Source organism: Labeo rohita, chromosome 9 (genome assembly GCF_022985175.1).
Source record: "Labeo rohita strain BAU-BD-2019 chromosome 9, IGBB_LRoh.1.0, whole genome shotgun sequence".
Taxonomy (NCBI): domain Eukaryota; kingdom Metazoa; phylum Chordata; class Actinopteri; order Cypriniformes; family Cyprinidae; genus Labeo; species Labeo rohita.
This window is the reverse complement of record NC_066877.1, coordinates 24,972,091-24,987,447: the sequence shown is the minus strand read 5'-3', so window position 1 is coordinate 24,987,447 and position 15,357 is coordinate 24,972,091.

Here is a 15,357-nt window from a genome sequence, read left to right as displayed (position 1 = left end):
TCACTGATGTGAAAGGATAGACACCCAGAGTGAAGCTATTTGATGTAGATGGTTCTCTATTGTGGAATCAAAGGATCGGCAGGTTCCTGATGAGAGAGGAGCAAGTAGTTTGTCACACAAATTGATGTCAACTGGGTGCTTGGTGAACAATTATGCTGAACCCTGGGATGTTTCATAAGCCTGGCTATTTACATAGACTGCTAAGACAATTTCCATTGCTTGTTGTGATGAGGCGTTGCCGCTGTTATGCAAAATATCCCCAAGTTCACCAAACACCATTGTGCTATAGATAATAGAAAAAGCATGTAACTCATAATTAAGTGTGCAACCACACTGACTTAAATGACATTTTGCAATGCTGATAATAAACAGGCAATGTTCCTTCTGCTAAATGAGACTATGAACTATAAAGTGTAACATCATTTTGAGACAAAATTGTGCAGTGGCAGAGTTAAGCATAAATTCAGGCCAATTTTGCAGCTTGCAGCAAAAAAAACTAACAATTTTTAAGCTAACACTACAATGAGTTCCCATTGTATCCCAACTTATTAGACAGTACATATTACTTATTAATCTGAAACAGCTGATACTACAATAATAGACAGTATGGAAAAAAAAACAAAACAATCAAATATTGGCATTAACACAAAACAAGTCAGTGTAGACATTTTTTTTAATAGACAATCCGCAGAGGCTGGTTGGGATTTAGCAAAGGCTTTTTATCCAATGAGACTTACAGTATATCAGTCATGACAGCATATAGGTGAAATGTTTAAATGCCTGGGGCGTCTGATTTATAGCATGCAGAGACAGTGTTGACCTCTTCTGTACAGCGAACAGCGGTCACATAGCCATCAGCTGCCATGTGCTAGTTTTTTTTCCCCCAATAGGTCTTTGGATGCAGTTGTTTATGAGGTTTTGGCTTTACAAAGAACATAAATCATCATCCAAGCCAAATAGTTTGATTTCAGTCTTCTCTTGCTTGTTAAGGTTTAGTATTTTGATTGAAAGAGCTATTGACAATCAAAAGAAGTATGTTGGCTTTGAAACAAATAATGAATGGAATGGTCATACAAGGTCGGGTGGATGTTTTTCTGCATGTTAGTTTGTCAAAGCTTGTTCACAGTCCTCTGTTTTATTAAGGATTTATGTGGCCCACCATGTATGCAAACTCTTTAGGCTGCTGTAGTGAGAGCACTTTAAGAGATGTGCTTGAAAACATGTATTTTTTTAATGGATCCGGACGGTTCTTTGTGTCCCAATTGGGCTGCAGGGCTTTTCACCGGCTGCTCCTTAGCAAATTTGTGTCTCTCCTCCTTTACTGTGCATCAGCCAAGTGTTTGGTGCATAAACCAGAGTGTGATAGCCTAGAGCATGGATTCATCTGCAAAGATCTGCTCATTGTCTGGCACAGGTAGGCGAGTCGTTTCATGAAAGGAGTCCTATTTTAGAAATTGCAGTAAACATGCGAGTCTGCTGAGTTTTGTTTTTTTATTAAAAAGGATACTTAAAAGGATATCTGTGTCAGAAGTGACTTCACTTCAGTTTCCATAGGAGCCAAGGTCAAGTTGGCAAGTTTCACTCTCATTTAACTTTCGTAATTTAGATTTAGTTCCATCATTTGCAGTCCTTCTGGTTTATATTCCATGTTTGTGTGTGTTTGTATGCATTTTAAAAATCACTCTTTACAAAATATAGGAAGTGTCAATATGATGATTTGCAACTGTAAACCATATTGCATATATATAAAAATGCATATGAAATGGATTATTGGTCAGGGGTCAAAGTCTGAGCAGAAGCTTACTAATCTCTATTAGTGCAGCACTGAAACATTGATTATAAGTCATTTTTATCTTGCAGATTCGTTTGACTGAATGAGAAGTTATCTTAATCTAAATGGGTGCTAATATTAACATATTTCTCTGAAGTGTTTTGCCTCCACAAGATTTGTTCTTGGTTTCACGCACACAAAAATACATTAAATGAGTATGTGCTAATCGTCCATTAGCTAAATGTCCCTTGTTCAAAGTCTTAAACATCATTTTTTAATTTAATTTTTATCCAGAAGTCAGTTTGATTGAATTCCAAGAGGGTTGAGCTGTGCCAGAAGAAGACAATGGCTTGATAGTTTTGCATATAGAAATAACAAATGGCTCAAAGCAGATTTCCTCTGAAGCCAAGTGAAAATTTATGGCTAAACAACACTGATCCGTCAAATGATTATAGTCTCATGACTGAACAATATTTGTGGATTGAAAAGCTCAATAGCTTTGAGACTTTGCCAGTAACTTCTGTCAGGTCATCTGTGGGTACAACAAAATATTTGTACTATTTAAAATAACCGTTTTCTATTTGAATATATTTTAAAATGTAATTTATTGCTTTGATCAAAGCAAAACTTTCAGTATCATTACTCCAGTCTTCAGAGCCACATGATCATGCAGAAATCATTCTAATATGCTGATTTGCTGTTCAAGAAACATTTTTTAAATTATTACTATTAATATTTAAAACAGTTGAGTACATTTTTTTTCAGAATTCTTTGATGAATAGAAATATCTAAAGATCAGCATTTATTAATAAATTAATACTTTTATTTAGCAAGAATGCTTTAAATTGATCAGAAGTGATGATAAAGACATTTATAATGTTACAAAAGATTTCTATTTCAGATTAATGCTATTTATCAAAGAAACCTGACAAAATACTACTCAGCTGTTTTCAACATAATAATAATAAAAAAAATGTTTTTTAGCACAGCAAATCAGAAGATTAGAATGATTTCTGAAAGATCATGTGACTGGAGTAATGATGCTAAAAATTCAGCTTTGAAATGAAAGGAATAAATGACATTTTAAAGGGGTCCTATTATGCTTTTTCACTTTTTGAATTTTAGTCAGTGTGTGGTGTGTATGTTTGGGCATAAAAAAGATCTACAAAGTTACAAATCTCAAAATCCACTCCAAAGGGAGATGTTTTGCTTTTAAAAAATCCCTTTTCAAGAACTACAATGAACGGCTTCTTTGACTACAGTGTTTGTTTTCTGGATGTTATGATGTCACAGCACGGCCCATTAGAATATTATTAAAATAAATCCCGCCAACTGAAATTCAAATGTGTGTGAGGTGGGTCGGGACGAGGTGGGTGGTTTGCCTAACTTTAGCGATGCAGCGCAGAGAGCTGCTTCTGGGACACTTCAACGAGCCGCAGTGCAGCTGGTACAAACCCAAGCACTGACTAGAGTGGCCGCGATCAGCCCCGGTGGCCATGTTGAAGCCGCGTACCACAGACATGTGCAGTGTGTGGTAAAAGATTTATTCATCATACAGTTTAGATAGCTTCACTTATAACGCAAGTGTTTTTTTTTAAATGCATAAACTTGCACTAGTCTAGGCTAGGCTAATCAGTAATGATGTACTTTGATAATGTTAATGTTCTTTACTTGTTTTCTGTAGCTGCTTTTGAATAACTAAGGAAATGTAAGCATTATACTGTAATTAATAACTTACAATGTTTTTATTCAATTGTTGCCAGGTTAAATACAAATTAAGTCATATTAAAAACATTAGGCTGCTTTTAGCCTTATGCTGGAGCTGGTTTTGGGCAATGAAATGTAGTATGTAAATAATTTAACAAATTAGCATGATAATATCATGTATTCACCGATCTTGCTTTGACAAGGGGTGTGGCAGTACTAAAACACTGTCTAAGCTGTTTGCCAATAACAACGCACTGGGACAGCTAACCAATCACAACACATTTCGTTTTTTGGAAGGCGGGCCTTCATTAAACCCAGAACTAATCGAGCCATTTGTGCCAGGCTGGGGAGAAAGGTACTGCAATAATGTAAATTATGTGAAAAATAATGCTATTTTCCAATCACCAAGCATGTTCTAGTACACCCCCAAAACAAAATCAAGACTTTGTAAAATAGCATAATAGGACCCCTTTAAAATACATGTGTATGTGTGTGTGATTAGTGAAAATGTATCATTATAGTTACTTTGGTGTGAACGGGCCTTTAGGTAAATCTGATTTTTGCTGTTTTTTTATTGCTTGTAAATAATTTGTCATTCTTGTTTGATGGGCCTGTACAGCTTATGATAATATTAATTAGTTTCAACGTTCATTTTCAAAGACATTTTTGTTTATCTAGTGCCATATTGGTACTGATGTTGATGCCAAATGTAAAATCTGGGTCCTGAAACAAAGCCAATTGGAGAAACATTGGAAAGTGATGGAAAAAACAAAACTATATTTAGATCTAGTGTGAATTCTTTTGGGATTAGTCTCCACCAAACACTTTCATTAGCCTCTGTGGACCGTGCACTGGCCTGTGTCTCTAGGATTGATAGATACTTGCTTGCAATCCCCTGCTCTCATAAATTAAATGACGTGACCAACCAAGCGAATGATTTAGGCTGCGATAATTGTCAGTTTACTACAGTTTAGGTGTTTTATTGCTATAAATAAGGCAGTATGAATGTGTGTGTATACTGTATACGTGACCCTGGACCACAAAACCAGTCATAAGCAGCATGGGTATATTTGTAGCAATAGCCAACAATGCATTGTATAGGTCAAAATGATTTCCTTTTCTGTTATGTCAAAAATCATTAGGATATTAAGTAAAGATCATGTTCCATGAAGATAGTTTATAAATTTCCTACCATAAATATATCAAAACTTAATTTTTGAATAGTAATATGCATTACTAAGAGCTTAATTTGGACAACTTTAAAGGTGATCTTAACAAACCATACATCAATATGAAAGCTTACTTATTCAGCTTTCAGATGATGTATAAATCTCAATTTCTAAAAATGTACCCTTGACTGGCTTTGTGGTCCAGGGACACATATGTATGTATGTATACATGAATGTATATGCAATACTTAAAAGCCAAGTTTTGTGGCTTTAGACATTTTAATCTAATTCAGAAATGCTATTCTTCATAATATTCTCTAATAGTCTGTATAATCTGCTTAATAATCAATATGGCTGAAGGAGAGTCAGGATGATGGATAGTTTGAATGTAAATATCAACTATGCCAAGTACACTATGAAGAAACAATGCCTCCCTGATCTGGGCATCATGCCAGACAGTGTAAAACAGTTAAAACTGAGTCATCAGCAAATCATTTATGGAAGAGGGCTACTGTATTCCTATTAAAGTCTGTTGTAAAATTTAGTTGGAAACTTGCAACTTATCATCATAAAACACCAGCCCGTGTAAGCTGCCAACATCCTATTACAGGAATGACACTGATTCACCCCAGTGAAGAAAGATAGACGTTTACAATAGTGACCCAAATCCATGTCATTGATTAATCCTGAGAGGTTTCATCTGATGAATTTTTACGGGACTGGTGATGGACAGGAAACAAATATTACTATCTGGTCACATGATACTGAAGCCACTGTTCTAATACGCTTGAATTGCTTAGGCAGGTTTATTTATATTGCTCATCTGACCTCTTGGTAATATTGACTTTCTGCCTTGGTCTGTCAAAATGACATTTATTTGACTAGCAAATGCACAGTACTGTTTACAACAGTTTATTTAATCAACGGTGACCTATTTATTTAATAAACCTTTTAGGATATTTGTTAGCAATATAACCATATGTTCCATTTAAAAAGCAGGAAATTACTACTTTCTGTCTGGCTGGGAACATGGGTTTTGGCCTGTTGCCCTGTCTCTCAGCTCTGCTTGTAAAATCAATATAAACAGTATAAAAGCAATATGAAAGTGTGGATAATATTGATTAGATGGAAATATCCCAATATCCCTTTCATGTTTAAGATCCTGAGATTTAATTTCAGCCTATAGAGTGACGAGATTCAGCTCAGCCCACTTTATAAATATACTTAGAAGAGACTGCTTGTAAATAATATATTTCCAGGGACAAAAAGAACCCAAAAGATTATGTATGCCTCAAGTAATTCACTGTCTAACTTGTGTTCTTAGTAAGCTTACATCTAAGTTTTCTTTTGCTTTGCAGACCTATAGGAATAGTTTACCAGAACATTCTGCTATCATTTACTTACCTTCCTGACATTGCAAATCTGCTTGACTTTCTTCTCTTTTCAATATATTCAAAGTGAATGAGCTCCAAAATGATAAAAACCCATCATTAAAGTGGTTCATGTGACTCATGCACCATATTTTTTAAGTTTTCTGAAATCATATGAGTCAGTGCTCTCTTTGCATATTTAGCATGAAAAAATCATTCTTTTGAATTGGATCTTTTCAACGAATCGTTTGATGTTGTTCACAAATCTAGTTCAGCTGACTGGTCGCAATAAAATTTTGGGGTGAACTAATCCCTTTAAACAAATAATTAACAAAGTGCCTGTTTTGTAATCAGGAGTTTAGTTCACTCTTACTCAGCCACTTGAGCTTTTACCAACATCCATTAGAGAATATCTTAAGTGTAGCTTTTTTCTTTTCATATATTACTGACCTTTTCTCACTTTGACTGTAAATATGTTATCAGGCTTTTATACGCTTTTTGACATTTAGCAGATGCTTTTTATGCAAAGTGCCTCGCAGTTCACTTAGTAAAGGGCTGGTCCTCCTGGAGCAGCCTGAGGTTAAGTAGCTTGCTCAAGGGAACAATGGTGACAGTTCATGAATCGGCCTTTCTGGGACCCAGAGCTTTAATCACTAGGCAACTCTTACCATCGTATGCTCTTAGAAAGCATTTGGCTCTCTGTTTTTCTCAAAATCAATGTCAATGTGACACTGTCCATGGTGAGGACAGAGCAAATACCCTTTGAACATACAAGGATTTGATGATCAGTGAAATGTAAAGAGCAGTGATGAGTTAAGTGCCCTATACTGATCTCTGCAGAACTTTATGGAACATAATGTCTGACTAAATAGTGTTACAATAGTAATGTGAGTCAAATATTAACAATTATTTTATTTTAAATTGAACAATTTAATTAATTAGTCTCAAACTAATGATCATTCATTTTCAGTTTATTTTTTAAAGATGACATATCATCAAAATCTTATATTTTCCTTGTTTATGTGCTATAACATGCAATTCCTTCCCCAGCTGTGCACCCAGACATAACCGACTGTTTTTGAAACCTGTGCGTTTTTATCATAAACTTGAGTGTATTTGACAGTTTAAGTGCAATAAGACATGAAAGAGAGCTTAGTTTAGTACTCACATACCATGTGACATTTACTTTCTGTGTGTGTGCTTCAGATGTGTGCGCTCAGAAAACCCTATATCACAAGTTTAAAATTATATGGCTTTAAAACGCATGATTTCAGCGTGATACACATGATAATCAAAACCAAACAGATGTTTTTTATGAGAGTATCTGAGCTACAAGCTGTAAAGGCAGAGCCCTGTTCTGGAAAAGGGGGCGGGGAGCAGCAGCTCATTTGCATTTAAAGAGACATGCATGAAAACAGCGTGTTACTGCTTCCACTCAAAATAGACATTTTCAAAATGATATAATAAATGATCTGTAGGGTATTTTGTGCTGAAACTTCACAGACACGTTCTGGGGACACTTGAGACTTATATTACATCTTGTGAATAGCAGCATAATTGGTTTCCTTTAAATTAGGAATCAACTGAATTAAATTTTAATTACAGTATGCAGAATGGCATAAGTACTATATAATTTTCTAACTGTATGCTTCTACTGTCATTGCTGTTTTATAAATTAGATTCATAAGTAAATAGCAAAGCGGATACTATGAAGTGTCATTTCACCTAAATGTAAAAGAGACTTAACTTTCTATACTTTAAATTCATAAATATAGGGATAGAGATTTATACAATGATGACTGAAGCAGAGAATACAGGTCTTGATGTGGGTTGGACACGTGGTTTCTCAGTTAGAAACCATTGGCAGTTCATGATGGCTTATCAAAGCCAAGCATTCTGTGGAATGAACCTCCTTTGTGAAAGCTGCTGGAAGGTAGATAGAGATTTAGCAATTCAGTCTCTAGGGGCAAGGACACACAAGAAAAATTACATTTATGGGGGCTTGTGGCTCATTGGAAAATCTGTAACATTATTCAGGTTATCTAGATATGATTATAAAAAATACATTTTATATCTGAAAGGCGCAAATAAACTTTGTTTTTAAAAATGTCAATATATCCGGGGAGCAATGGGTTGCCAGGTTGGTCACATGTTCTTGAGAACTCTTCACCAGTCAAGTGAGGGCAGCGCTATGTTTGCTCTCATTCTAAAAGGTCATGTTCGAGTCTCACTTGGGTATAAGTAAGTGGTTCTGTGACCCAATGCAGGACAGAATTTAGGAAAGATAGAATGTAATGGAAAAAGAGATTGTCAGTTATATTTCATTGGATGTCACATGAGAATCCAGTGTTTTTCCAGGTGAGGTTAAAGAAGTCTTGCAGTGTGAGGTCTAGTGAGGTTTCTAAACTTGATAGATAGATAGACATAGATAGATAGATAGATAGATAGATAGATATAGATAGATAGATAGATCGTTATGTAGATAGATCAATAAGTAAATAAAAAAATGTGACCCTGGACCACAAAAGTAGCATGGGTATATTTGTAGCAATAGCCAAAAATATATTGCATGGGTCAAAATGTTTCTTTTTTCTTTTATGCCAAAAATCATTAGGATATTAAGTAAAGATCATGTTCCATGGAGATATTTTGTAAATTTCCTACTGTAAATATATCAAAACCTAATTTTTGATTAGTAATATCCATTGTTAAGGACTTCATCTGGACAACTTTAAAGGTGATTTTCTCAGTATTTAGATTTTTTTTCACCCTCAGATTCCAGATTTTCGAATAGTTGTATCTCCCAAATATTGTCCAAACCTAACAAACCATACATCAGTGGAAAGCTTATTTATTTATCTTTCAGATGACCTTATGACTGGTTTTGTGGTCCAGGGTCATATATATAACATTTTTTTTTTTTTTTTTTTACAATTTTTGATGAATAGAATCAACATATACATATATAATAAACTAGCACTGTAATTTGATATGTAAATACGTTATGTAAACTGACACACTTGAACAGATTTGATTGCACAAAAATATCATTAACTTTGAGAGGTTTTCAACTCTAAAATAACTGCTGACAGCAATCCTGAAGTTATGAAGTCCAAGGAACTGTGAAGCTGTCAAGTTGAAGTTGTTGAGGGGAGAAAGGCTACTAAGGGTTATAAAAAGAATGGCAGAGCTATGAGCCTTCCTAGTAACATGAAGTCCATTGAAACAAAATAGAAAATTCGTGGCACAACCCATTCCCTGTTAAGATCAGACCTTCCAGCCAAGCTGAGCAACAGGACAAGGAGGGCAATTGTCAGAAAAGGGTCCAAGAGACCAGCTATACAGCAATGAAATGGAAACTATCCAGATGTCAAAAATCTCTTTGGCACTTTACAGATTGAGGCTGTTTGGGAGAGTGGCTAGAGAAAGGGTAATATTATGTTGTGCCTAGAGAAGACATTTGAAAAAAAAAAAAAGCCTTCTGGAAGAACTTCTTGTTACATATTAAGAAAAAAAAACAAAAAAAAAAACAAAAAAAACATTTTGGAGGGTATTTTAGGGCAATGCAGAATGTTATAACACAGGATATTCATCAGAAATTTTTTTAACAAGTCTCCTTACGTACCATCTGCCTCATTAACCTTGCTATGCTCCTCGACTGCAAAACTGGCCAGCCTTAAAAAATCAATATGCTGGATTGAAGGGGAAAGAAAGTGGAATTTTTGAGAGCTTTGCTGCCGAACTGACAGCTACCATTTAGGAAATAGAGTAACTGCTCGACCCTTTGTCCTGAACTTCTTAATTACAGTAATCATGTGTAATTAGACAATGGTGTCTTAAATATTCATGCAGCATTTAACTTTGACATCATCCCATATCTTGATGCTTTTAATCACTGGCATACATTCAAAGGATGCTGAGTAATTTGTTATATTTTGATTCGAGAGCAGTATTCCTCTCCTTGAGCCTTGATTTTGAGATGCAGGAAGTGCTGTAGCTGAACAGATGTTTCTAGATTTGGAAGCTCTGGAGGCACTGAAATTGTGGAACCTGGAAGTTTTTAGAATATAGGTTTTCAGTTTATACATACTAATGTTGTATTCATCAAAGAATGCTGAAAGAATTGTTTCCACAGAAATATTAAGAATCATAGTTTTTACTGTGATTATAATAAGAAATGTTTATTGAGCACCAAACCAGCATATTAGATTACAGATATGATTTTTGAAGGATCATGGGACACTAAAGTAATGGCTACTGAAAATTCAGTTTTAGCAGCACAGGAATAAATTACATTTAAAAATGTATTAACATAGAAAGCAGTTATTTTAAATTATAATAATATTTTATAATATTACTGTTTTTACTGTAATTTTGAATAAATAAATGCAGCCTCAGTGAGCAATATTAAAACAAATTATAATACATGCTAAAAAAAGCAAGCTGAAATTCCAGAAGGAACCCATTGCAAGAAAATGCAAATTTTCTTCCCTTTTTTTTAAGCCAACAAGCTGAGCAACTATTTTGAAATAGTACATGTATTTGAGAGGATGGTATTGTTTCAATTTCAGTAACCACAACAGGATTGGGGTCTGTTGTTGTTGACTGGACCGGCTGACTTCATTGAGTGAATTCATCTCTTTGATCACTGATCTGTGTGACCAGATGCTCGGGTTATGGGAGCATGAGCGGAACCCTTGAGAGATCAAAGACAAACAATTCCTACCTCATCTGAAGCTGTAAGCACAGAATTAAGCGGGCAGATTAACTCATCCTCAGTTGTACGCCAGGCTGTCCCACAGAGAGTGGCGTTTGACTGTCAGGGTGAGTGTTTACCACCCGTATAATGCAAGCAAAGAATTCTGCTTTAAAAAGTAACTTCAGGCTTTGTTGTTTTAGAGTATTACTTGCATTTTCTTTAAATGATATTCGCCACCTGATCTCATGACGAAAATGTACCTGAGGGAACTTTTTCGCGAGACGTGAAATAACGTACCAATAAGTACATATCACTGCAGTTTCCAACAGAAATTAACAGAGGCGGTAAAACAGGGAGCACTTGTACACATTCTTGTACACAGTTATGATGAGAGTTTCATGTTTTGCTTTCCAAACGTAACGAGCTTGCTCGGTAGTTCAGCTGGCACAAAATTGGACTTGTGGAATTGGATGTGGAATCCTTGGGTACGAATCCCATCAAAAACATGACTCACGATGAAAGAGCTGAAAGATGAGATATCAAAAAACAAGCTAAAACGGCATGCTTGCAATTGTGTTTTTATGTCACATCCACTTTTGTTTATACTGTTGGATAGGTTTAGGTGAAGTGCAGATGGTACGTTATTTTAAAATGTCAAAATGCGGTGACGTACAAAACGAATGTCACATAAAACATACCATATGTACGTTCATCTGTTCTGGGGGAAAAACTCTTTTAGCGGCACTCAGTGGACATTTGGAATATGTCATCAAACGTAATGGCGGTACGTAATTTGCGTCTTGCAGAAAAGTTCCCACTTGTATGTTTTTGTCATGAGATCAGTTTGGAATTTCATGATAAAACTGATAGTACTTAAAAAATAGTTAACCAAAAGTTAAAAATTAACTAACGGTTTATTCACCTTCAGGCTATCCAAGAAATAGATTAGTTTTTTTTCATCGGAACGGATGTGAAGAAATTTAGCATTACGTCACTTGCTCACCAATGGATCCTCTGCAGTGAACTGGTGTCGACAGAATGAGAGTCCAAACAGCTGATTAAAACCACCATAATCTAAGTAATCCACATGACTGCAGTTTATTAATTAATATTTTGTGAAGCGAAAAACTGCTTATTTGTAAGCAGTCCATCAAGATGTTTTTAACTTCAAACAAGTCCTCTATCAATAATATTGGCATTCTAAACAAATATCTTGTGATTTTGGATTTGTATTTTGATGTGAGAGGACAACAGTGGGTTGGATTTTTCACTGGAGGGAGTGTTATTATAGATTATGGATTAATATTTTGTCTAGAAGCAATGGTTTATAGTTAAAATGCCTTAAAGATGGATTATTATTATTATTATTATTTTTAATAAACACATAGCTTTTCTGTCAGAGCTCTTATTTTGATGCCACTCATTCACTGCAGATGATCCATTGATAAGCAAGTGATCAAATGCTAATTTCTCCAAATCTCCTCATGGCCTGAGGATGAATACATTTTCAGCAAATATTTATTTTTGGATTAGCTATTGCCTTAATAAATATGACCCTGGACCACAAAACTAGTCATAAGTAGCACAGGTATATTTGTAGCAATAGCATTCAAAATTATCATTAGGATATTAGGATATTAAGTAAAGACCATGTTCCATGAAGATATTTTGTAAATTTCGTAAATATATCAAAACCTATTTTTTGATTAGTAATATGCATTGGTAAGAACTTAATTTGGACAACTTTAAAGGTGATTTTCTCAACATTTAGATTTTTTTGCACCCTCAGATTCCAGATTTTCAAATAGTTGTATCTCGACCAAATATTATCATATCCTAACAAACCATATATCAATGGAAATCTTATTTATTCAGCTTTCAGGTGATGCATACATCTCAATTTTAAAAAACAAATACCCTTTTGTCTGGTTTTGTGGTCCAGGGTCACAAATGATATTATTATGTAGCTCTTATGTAGATTGTGATTGGTCATTCGCACCATTAAGCAGTCAATATTTTGTGTATATGACTGTTAAACTGTATATTTTCATTTTTGAGTGAACTATTCCTTTAAATTATTATTTTTTTAATTTGAATAAATGTGAATGAATAAATAGTCCTATTAGATGTTACAGTGAGGTACATTTTTTAGGTTACCTGACAAAACATTTTTACTGTGTACATTTATATCTTTTTATCACTCCGCCATGTGTGAAAATGAATCTGATACCTTGGGAAAAACAAGAAACCAGTAAGAGACACAAAAAACAGCATGTACTTTAGATCTATCATTGTAGCTAATTACGTGAGCTAAATAGCCCATGGAAAAACAACTTGGATTGTAGATAAACAGTAATATATAAATTACAGTACAAATGTAATATTGTTGCAGTATTTCATTTTTATTTGTAGCATTCAAGCTAAAAATTTAAGCTCAAATCATTGTTTCATGTCCACATATTATTATATTTGGTAGGTAGCCATGAAATTAATAGGATCATTTATAATCAGCCCGGTGTTATCACCAAATAAACCCCTTCAGAGTGGCGATAATGACCTATAATGATATATACAATAATGACCAGCTTGACTGTACATAAACATTAGCCCAATAAGAAACAGCTAACAAGATCCTTGCATAGTCTCTCTGTTTTCTTGAAACCGTTTCAGCTTTATAGGAGAAATTAGAGAACATATGTTCTTCCTCTCTGCTGACTTAGCAGGGTGACCCATGAGATCTGCAGTGTAATTTTGTGTGCGCTTTATATTATCTTAGCAAGGAGAACATATTTGTTGTCACCCAGCATTTGCCGACCAGAGGTGGCATCTTCGTTATTATGACATGTTGATAACTGTGACTTGTCTGGACAATTCTCAACTTCATGGCTTGTTAGTTTGATAGTTATGTGTGTGGGAGCGAAACAGTTTGATATGGTAAACCTGAGAGATTTGATGCAAATGTGTCAGACACCGAGTTTCATTCTCTCCGCAAGACTCATTGAGCTGAGGAACATGCGCCATGTCCTCACACAGCTCCACAGTCCGAGAGGAATTTGTTAATAGCCCTACCCCCTGATTGTGAAGCCATCTGTTCTGAAACAAGTTGTCAAGGGGGAAAAAATGTATTTGTGAGTGCTGTAATTTTATATCCTTCTTTCAATCACATCTTAGTTCATACTTACTGGTCCAAAGTGGCTTTATCAGTTACATACAGCTGTGGACTTCATATTGTGCACTTTGGAAAATATAAGTGAACTTATGTTTCACAACAGGGTGTTTTTATGAGACCTAGATGACCACATCATCCAAAAGACAATCTTGACGACAATGTTGTTTGCCTTTCTCCATTCAGCATCTGTTGTCCCTGGTTTTTATCTACCTCCCTACTCCCTTGATGATAAAATAATGGGGCAATTTTCCACATCAGAGCATGATTTCCATGCCCAATTGTCATGTCTCAGGCTGCTACTGTAAGAAGGAAAGATCAGACACACAGGCAATGACCACTTACAGTTTCTCAGCAGTGCTTTCCTTAGTTACAAAGCAAGAGTTCAATAGAACTGCTGTATTTATATATTTTTAAATTATACAAGGTGAAACAGTTCACACAAAAATTAATATTGTGTCTGCATTTACTCACCTTTTTTAAATTTCAAAGCTATATGAATTTCTTTCTTCTGTGGAAGACAATAAATTGGAACACTTTGGGGGGGGGGGTACATTTATGTATGCATTCATTCATTCATTCATTCATTCATTCATTCATTCATATATGTGACCCTGGACCACAAAACCAGTCATAAGTAGCACGGTTATATTTGTAGCAATAGCCAGCACTACATTGTATGGGTCAAAGTTATCAATTTTTTGACGTTCCAATGAAGATACTTCGTAAATTTCCTACTGCAAATATATCAAAACCTAATTTTTTATTAGTAGTATGCTTTGCTAAGAACTTCATTTGGACAACTTTAAAGGCAATTTTCTCGTTATTTAGATTTTTTTGCACCCTCAGATTCCAGATTTTCAAATAGTTGTATATCGCAGTAGTTGTTTATTTATTTATTTATTTATTTAAAATCAAATGTAAGTTCATGTCCCAGTCACATTTTCTCGGTAAAGTAAACATTACTTAAACTATGAGAAAGAAAAATCAATCAAACAATCAATCAATCAATATATTATTTAAAACCATGTATGAATCTCATCACGTTTTTTAAGCATTTTACATTTATTCCAAAATAATAACTCATGGCAGTTACAATTTAAACAGTACATTTTATTTATGAACTTCATGTTCTTTTTAACAGTTAATTTTTTAAGTATTTTTGATTTTTTCAGATCATCTGTCATCAAAGCTTGGCAAATACTGGTCACAGACATGGAGATTTACTTTAAATTTTACCAAACTGATCACACGCTGATCAAACTGAACTACCACAGATCATGTTTTCGTGCCGTTTTAAGACATTTTGATATAACAAAGTGGTTATATCTAAGCGTGCGTGTTGTTTACTTAGTGTTTAAGATTAGTCTTCCTATTAGTGTTATTATATTGTTCATTCAGACTGATTCACAAACGTGGAACGTGCACAAACACAAGAGCCGGGATTTATCGCATGACCCACTCACAGCTGATCA